Below are 8,219 nucleotides of genomic sequence, written 5' to 3'. Positions count from 1 at the left end.
TCTGGATCGGGATCCCTTCCTATTTATTTGCAAGTGCCTCTGCTGCACAGCCAGGCAAAGGGTGAGTGGAAGCCGACTTGTCATATAGCGCCATCTTCTGGGAAAAACCTGTAAAAGCCCATATGATCTTTTTAAAAAAAGTTTTATTTATTTTTGATTTGGGGGCCACACCCCACGGTGCTCAGGGATCATTCCTGGGTTCCCACTCAGGAATTACTCCTGGGGGTTCACGGGGAACTATAGGTACACAGGGGATCACATGGGATGCCAGGGACTGAGTCCAGGTCAGCCACGTGCAAGGCAAATGCCCTCTCCTCTGAACTATGGGAGAGACCCCCATTCATCTTTCTATTTAGTACATTTGAATCTATTTTTGGTCTTGAAAATTTTGGAGGTTTATTGCAGTTTTGGATTCTTTTGGCTTTTTGGGTCACACCCACCAATGCCTAGGGGTTATTTCCGGTCTTGCACTCAGGAATTACTCCTGGTGGTGCTCAGTGGACCGTATGGGATGCTGGGGATAAAATCTGGGTTGGTCGTGTGCAAGGCAGACACCCTACCTGCTGTACTATCACTCAGGTCCCGTGTTTTTTGTTTTTTTGGGGGCCCATACTCATGGCTCTGGGATCAGGAATCACTCCAGGGCAGTGCTTAGGGGACCACCGGGGGTTCTGGGGATTGAACCTGGGTCAGCCAAGGCAAAGCAAGCTCCTTACCTGCTATACTAGTGTTCCAGCCCCCTTATTTTGCTTTTTTGATCTTGTTTACTTTCCTATAACACATTTCTGAATTCCAGAATTTTTCATAAGTATTCATTAGGATAGAGTGCTCTTGGAGTCCTCCAACCTTCCACACATGGCTGGACCTCAGGAGTGGCAGGGACAGGCCGTTGCTGAGACTAAGTGGTCTTAAAGCCAGTCTCTTTCATCACCTTCATCAGAACCAGGCCCATAGTCCAGGGGTTGTGGCACTTGCCTTGCATATGGCAAACCCCGGTGTCATTCCCACGCATGACCTGCAGAGACTCCCAAGCCTGGAGCCAGGAGTGGCCCCCAGCAGCACTGAGTGTGGACCAACCACTGCCCGCCCCTCTACCAAGTCAGTCACCCCTCAGCAAATATGTGTCTCCATCTGTTCACATCACACGTACCCTATACCAACATACACTGTCCTAGAAGCTAGAGCAGGTCTAGTCTGAGTTCTCTTCTATCTTCAGGTCCTCCTGGATGAAGAGCCATAAGAAAAGAGATATGGGGCATGAGAGACAGGACAGCCAGGAGGGCACTTGCCTTGCAGGCGGCAAACCTGGGTTCCAACTCCAGTTCCCCCATATGGTTCCCTGAGCCTGTCAGGGGTGATCCCTGCATATAGAGCCAGGAGAAAGCCCTGAGCACCACCAGGTGTGCCCCACGCACTCCAAGAAATGAGAGAGAGAGGGGGAGAGAGAAAGAGAGAGAGAGAGAATGGGTCTGGTTTTATGGAACTAGGTCTCTTGTGCTGTTTTATTTTGTCCAGTTTGTTGGTTTTGTTTGTATATTCATTTTCAAAGTGAAGGCAGGAGTGATTAGATAATACCAACTACACAATATATGGTGCAGAGACATTTTTTTTTCTTTTTTGGTTACACCCAGCGATGCTCAGGGGTCATTCCTGGCTCTACACTCAGGAATTACTCCTGGCCATTCTCAGAGGACCATATGGGATGCTGGGAATCGAACCCGGGTTGGCCATGTGCAAGGCAAACGCCCTACCCGCTGTGCTATCGCTCCAGCCCCCGAGACATTTCTTTTTTAAACATGGTTTGATTTGGTTTTTTGGATCACTCCTGGCGGTGCTAGGGGTCATTCCTGGCAGGGCTCAGGGGACCATACGGGGTGCTGGGGATCAAACCCAGGTCAGATGCCTGTAAGGCAAGGACCTACCCTGCTGGACTAGCTCTCTGGTTCTAAACATGTTTTTCAGAACTTAAGTATCCAAATCATTGTCCCTAACACAGTGGTTCCTTTTTTTTTTTCTTTTTGGGTCACACCTGGAGATGCACAGGGGTTGCTCCTGGCTCTGCACTTAGGAACCACTCCTGGCAGTGTTCAGGGGACCATATGGGATGCTGGTAATCGAACCCGGGTTGGCCGTGTGCAAGGCAAATGCCCTACCCACTGTGCTATCATTCTAGCCCCACACAACGATTCCTTTATTGATATTTTTGGCTCAGGGGATCAAACCCAGAGCTTCATATAGGCGAGGCATGTTTTACCACTGAGTTACATTCTTGGCCTCGAACATCTCTTTTGAAGTGAATGCCTTAAATTATCTGAATTAATTCCAAAAACCACACAAAAATTGGTGAACTTGATTTTTGCAAACTTTTTGGTGACAAGATTAGCCATCGAAGGCCAGGGAGATAGTACAGCAGGTGGGGCGCTTGCCTTATATGTGGCCAACCTGGGCTCAATCCCCAGCACCTAGAAGGCACCCCGCCGTCCCCTGTTCCTGCTAGGAATGAGCACAGAATCAGGAGTAAGCTCTGAGCCCAGCCGGGTGTGATTGTGCCCCCCACCCCTGAGCCCCCGAGCCCCCTGAATCAGCAATCAAGTGGGATGGTACTGTTTTAGAATGTGAAGTGAGTTAGAAATAAAAGTGTGTGTAATCAAAATGATTGCTAGGGGGCCAGGGAGGCAGCCTGACAGACTAAGCACTTGCTTTACATGCTGGAGGCCTGGATTTAATCCCCCTGTACCCCCACACCCTTGGAGCATTCCCTGAGCCACAGGCCTGGGAGTAGCCCCCACACACTACTGCATGTGACCCAAACATAAAAAGAAAATTAATGCTAGTGGGACCAGGGAGGGAGTTTAAGGATTGAGGAAGCATGCTACATGTGGAGGGGCCCCAGGTTTAATCCCTGGTACCCCCAAGTGTGGCTGGGTGTGGTCCCCAAACAAACTAAGAACAATACTACCTTCTGTGGTTCATACAGGAACCATAGCTTTCTGTTTCTTTTTGGTCTATACTGAGAGATGCTCAGGGCTAACTCCTGGCAGGGCTCAAGGGACCATATGGGATGTCTGTACTACCTCTCCAGCCCCCAGAAACCTTAAATTCTTTTTTTTTTTTAAAAATTTTGGCTCACATGCAGTAGTGACCTGGTGATGCACAGGGGTCACTCCTACCTCTTCACTCAGGAATTACTCCTGGAGGTGCTCAGGAGACCATATAGAATGCTGGGAATCAAACTTGGGTCGGCACATGCAAGGCAAACGCCCTACCCGCTGTGCTATTGCTCCAGTCCCAAGAAACCTTAAATTCTTTTTTTTTTTTTTTGCTTTTTGGGTCACACCTGGCTATGCACAGGGGTTACTCCTGGCTCTGCACTCAGGAATTACTCCTGGCAGTGTTCAGGGGACCATATGGGATACTGGGAATTGAACCTGGGTCGACCACGTGCAAGGCAAACACCCTACCCGCTGTGCTATTGCTCCAGCCCCAAAACCTTAAATTCTTATTCCCTTCTTCAATACATGATCCACATTGCTAGAATAATTTCTTACTTAAAGAACTGGTATAAAAAAAAAGAACTAGTATCATTTACCTACTCAGCAATCTTTAGTGAAGCCCCGTTACCTTCTAGATACAAGTCCAGCTCTTTGGCTGTGTGATTGGGTGAGGAACAGTGGACAGTGGAGTCAGACCAAGAAGGATTAAAGCTCACTTCTGAGCTGGGGATACAGATCAGGGATAGAGAAAGAGAGAGAGAGAGAGAAAGAGAAAGAGAGAGAGAGAGGGAATTCACTTCTCTACCACAAGGCAAATTACCCAAACTCTTAGTCTCTTTCACTTCCTAATTTAAAAAAAAATAATAACAACAACAACAAAAAAGAGTAGGGCAGAGTGCAGCAGGGGTGGGGGTGGGGGGCGGGGAGCTAACAACTTTTACTTTGTTGTTTTTTTAATTTAATTTAATTCAATTTAATTAATTTATTTATTTTTAAATTAATGAATCACCATGAGGGTACAGTTACAGATTTACACATTTTCGTGCTCGTGTTTCCCTCATACAATGTTCGAGACCCCATCCCTTCACCAGTGCTCATTCTCCACCACCAATAAACCCAGTATCCCTTCCACCCCCCAATCCCATCTCCCCCCACCCCACCCTGCCTCTGTGGCAGGGTATTCCCTTTTGTCCTCTCTCTCCAATTGGGTGTTGTGGTTCGTAATAGGGGTGTTGAGCGGCCATTGTGTTCAGTCTCTAGTCTACTTTCAGCACGCATCTCCCTTCCTCCGCGTGGCCTCCAAACACATTTTACTTGGTGTTCCCTTCTCTATCTGAGCTTCTACTTTGTTGTTTTGAGAACAAAACAAACCCTCAAAAGTTGTTTCTGGGGCTGAGAGAGAGCTCAACCGGCTCAGCACACTTTCATGCACAGGCCTGTGGTCAGTCCTCAGTACTGAGCACTGTGGGATGACCACACACACACACACACACACACACACACACAGAGAGCCAAGTGTGGTTCCAAACCAAAAACAACCAAGAAAATTGCAAAGAAATGAACTCAGGGGGCTGGAGCAATAGTACACGAACAGCATTTGCCTTGCATACGGCTGACCTAGGTTGGAACCTGGCACCCCATATGGTCCCCTCACCTTGCCAGGAGTGATCCCTGAGCTCAGAGCCACAGGTCAATCCTGAGCACTGAGGGGTGTGGCCCAACCCCTCACCACCAAAAAAAAAAAAAAAGAAGAAGAAGAAGAAGAAAGACTAAACTCAATGAGTAGGAGGCTTTCCTTAGCGTTCAGTGATTCCCTGGCCTTCTGGCAACCCAAGCCCTCCAGCCGGCCTCAGGCAACCCACCTGTCCTGCCTTCCTGCTCCACGCACACACCTGTGCTCCCTTCAACCAAGGGCCTCTGCGTCTTCGCAGGGCTCACACTGTCACTCCTTCCTGTCCTTCCTACCCATCTGCTTTCTGTCAGTGGCCTGGACACCCCACCGCCTGTCTGCACTGCCATCTGAGGCACCTCTGACATGTCCCAGGCAAGTCATGACCAACTCCTGGCTCAGAACCCTGTGTGTGTTCCTAGCTCTGAAAGGTGCTGTTCAGAGCAGTCAGCTGGCAAACGCTGTTGAAGGAACCCACCTCTCCAGGGGCTGGAGCCGCCATAGTACAGCGGGTGGGGCACTTGCCTTGCATGCAGCCCACCAGGGTTTGATTCCTGGCATTGCATATGGTCCCTGAGTATCACCAGGAGGGATTTCTGAATTCAGAGCCAGGAGTAACCCCTGAGCATTGCTGGGTGTGGGCCCCAAACAAAAAACAAACAAGAGGGCTGGAGCGATAGTCCAGCGGGTAGGGCATTTGCCTTGCACGCGGCCGACTGGGGTTCGATCCCCGGCATCCCATATGTTACCCCAAGCATTGCCAGGAGTAATTTCTGAGTGCAGAGCCAGGAGTAACTCCTGAGCATCGCTGGGTGTGACCCAAAAAGCAAAAAAAAAAAAAAAAAAAAAAAAACCAAGAAGATGGGGGACCCCTCTCCAAAGAAACTTGATTCCAGTTGTTTTCTCTCTCTCTGTCTCTTTTTTTTTTTTACTAATCTAATGGTGCCCTGGCTGGCCAAACTGGAAGCAGGCATTATGGGAGTAGGAGGCATAGTGCAGGGGTTAAGACACTTGCCTTGCATATGGCTGAACTGGTTTAGATTCCCAGCACCACCAAGAGTGACCTGAGCACATAGCCAGGAGTAGCCCCAAGAGCACTGTTAGGTGTGCCCAAAATTCCAAACAAAAAAATGGGTGGGGAGAAGGGATTTTCATCTCTTACATCCCGGAAGATTCTTTGGGGCAAAGGGAGAACCTAGCTTGCTTTCTTTATTTTAGGGTTCTTTCTTTTTTTTTATTTATTTTTTTTTTCTTTTGGCTTTTTGGGTCACACCTGGCGATGCACAGGGGTTACTCCTGGCTCTGTACTCAGAAATTACCCCTGGCTGTGCTCAGGGGACCATATGGGATGCTGGGATTTGAACCCGGGTCGGCCGCGTGCAAGGCAAACGCCCTACCCGCTGTGCTATCTCTCCAGCCCCAGGTTCTTTCTTTTTTGTTTGTTTTTGGCTTGTGGCTTTTGGCTTTGACTTTTGGGTCCCACCTGGTGGTTCTCAGGGCTTCCTCCTGGCTCTGTGCTCAGGGATCGCTCCTGGAGGAACTCAAGGGAACCTGTTGGGTGCTGGAACACGAACCTGGGTCTGCTACATGCAAGACAAGTGCCCACTGTACTATTGCTCCAGCCCTAATTTTCTTTTTAATGTCTGCTGCTCCTTCTTATTTTATTATTATTAGTATAATTTTGAGCTGGAGCGATAGCATAGCGGGTAGGGCGTTTGCCTTGCACGTGGCCGACCTGGGTTCGATTCCTCCATTCCTCCAGAGAGCCTGGCAAGCTCCCAAAAGTATCCTGCCCACACGGCAGAGCCTGGCAAACTACTTGTGGTGTATTCGATATGCCAAAAACAGTAACAAGTCTCACAATGGTGCCTGCTCGAGCAAATCAATAAACAACGGGATGACAGTGACAGTTGTTTTACAAAACAGTGCTTGATCAGGTGTGTGGTATCCACAAGGTGCTGTGCAGTCACACTGTTAGGGTGTCCTGGGAGCTCTAGGTTCCTGTTTTAGTTGGTAGAATGGGGAAGAAGAGCACAGGACACGAATGAGGATCATGCAGTGAAACTGGGTGGTCATTTGATTCATTGTTTTCTCTTGGAGAAGTCTGATTTAGCTATGGGAAGAAAACAGATCATCAATGTCAGCTCTTTCTTGCATGACCAGGTAGATCAAGAAAGGGAGCGCCCCTTAGCTTGAAGCTCCCAGCGTCTTCCTTCCCTGCAGCCTCCACCCGGCTGCCGCAAGGGGCCGATCGCTCGCTAATCTGTTTTTCTTCCCTTAGCATCAGGCTTGCTCCTGGCAAACATTTGAAGGCACGCACGCAGGAACATTGTTAGATGAAAGGCCGGAGAGCAAAGGGAGGCCTGGAGAGCTGTTACCCCCGCTTTGGGTAAATGATTCGATTTTGCATTTATCAGTCCCGGAGCTTAAAGGGTACGGGAGAATTCGAGAATTCGGAGGCAAGATTTTCTTTATCCCCATGGAAAATTTTCAAAAGGTGACGGAAGGCCCAGATCTCCTGAGGCGCAGCAGCACCCCCCCCCCCCACCTACTCCAGTGCAGGCTCCACGAGCCCCGCCTTCGCCGATCAGTGCCGCGTGGCGGAAACCCCCCTGCCCCGTGGGGGTCCGCGGGGACCGTCCGCCACTGCCTGGACTCGGGCCAATCCCCGCCGCCCCGCCGGCCTGCCAGCCAGTGTCGGGAAAGCAGAGTGCAAGCCCGGCGCGGGGTGGTATAAAGCGGTTCCGAGGGGGCCTGGCGGTGCCACCTTGGCGCCCCCCGCCCGTCTAGGTGTGGCTGGCGACCCCTTCCTCCTCCGAGCCCCGGAGCTCGGATTTAGGTTGCGCCCTCTGGCTGCGCTCGCTTTCTCACGTGCCCTGGTGCCAACTTGAACAAACGGAGCGGGGCATCCGCAAACTCGCTCCCCCCACTTAGATTCGGAGACTCGTTAGATCGCCCACGAGGACAAGGGCAGAGGAGGATGCCCAGGGCTGGGAGGGCCCAGGGGGCGGAGAGCAGACGGGAAGACACGCCCGGAACGTGCAACGGCCCTTCCCGAAACCCTGCGCCCAGCGCGCCCCTCCGCGCCGCCGGCTCCGGCCTGGGGCAGCGCTAATGAGCCCGTCTGGGGCAGGGCCCGTGCCAGCCGACAGCGCTCTAGGCAGGCGGCCAGCCCGCCGGGCTGCGGGCGCCAAGAGGGGCCCCGTCTCGGCCCCTGGGGGCCCGGCCTGCAAAGTTGGCTCAAGTTGGAAGCAGCGGCGCCCGCAGTTGACAATCCTCCCCATTTCTGCGTGCGGCTCTCGGCGCTGCCTTCCTCCCTCCGCGGACGTGGCTCAGGCGCCTTTGCTGCAAACGTGCTCCCAGCTGTCCCACAGCCACAGAGCGCGAGGGCACGTTTCTGGGCGCCTCTGTACATGCCCTTGGTTACTCTTGGACCAGTACGGTCCCCCGAGTACCTAGGATTGCGGAGACCCTAGGGGCCGGACGACCCTGCTCTCCCCCACCTCCCAAGCCTGACACTGAGGAAAACTGCCCGCCTCACCCCCGGCGTCAGCCTT

Source organism: Sorex araneus, chromosome 3 (assembly GCF_027595985.1).
Source record: "Sorex araneus isolate mSorAra2 chromosome 3, mSorAra2.pri, whole genome shotgun sequence".
NCBI lineage: Eukaryota > Metazoa > Chordata > Mammalia > Eulipotyphla > Soricidae > Sorex > Sorex araneus.
This window is presented reverse-complemented; position numbering follows the sequence as displayed.